Genomic DNA, 266 nt, shown 5'->3' with positions numbered 1-266 from the left:
ACATTTGTCTAGGAGCTCTGGTAGCACGGTGGTTTATGAATCAGGCTATTAACCACAAGGTCACTAGTTTGAAACTACCTGCTGATCATAGGAGAAAAATGAGACTTTCTGTTCCTGCAAATATTTTCAGCCTTGGAAACCCTATACAGGGTGTCTCTGAGTCAGAACCAACTTGATTGCATATAAACACCACACTACCACCATATACGTGCCTATTCGAGGTACTCCAGATAAGTGGAATCATACAATATTTGTCCTTTTGTGAC

Source organism: Chrysochloris asiatica, unplaced genomic scaffold (genome assembly GCF_000296735.1).
Source record: "Chrysochloris asiatica unplaced genomic scaffold, ChrAsi1.0 scaffold00529, whole genome shotgun sequence".
In the NCBI taxonomy this organism is placed as follows: domain Eukaryota; kingdom Metazoa; phylum Chordata; class Mammalia; order Afrosoricida; family Chrysochloridae; genus Chrysochloris; species Chrysochloris asiatica.
This window is presented reverse-complemented; position numbering follows the sequence as displayed.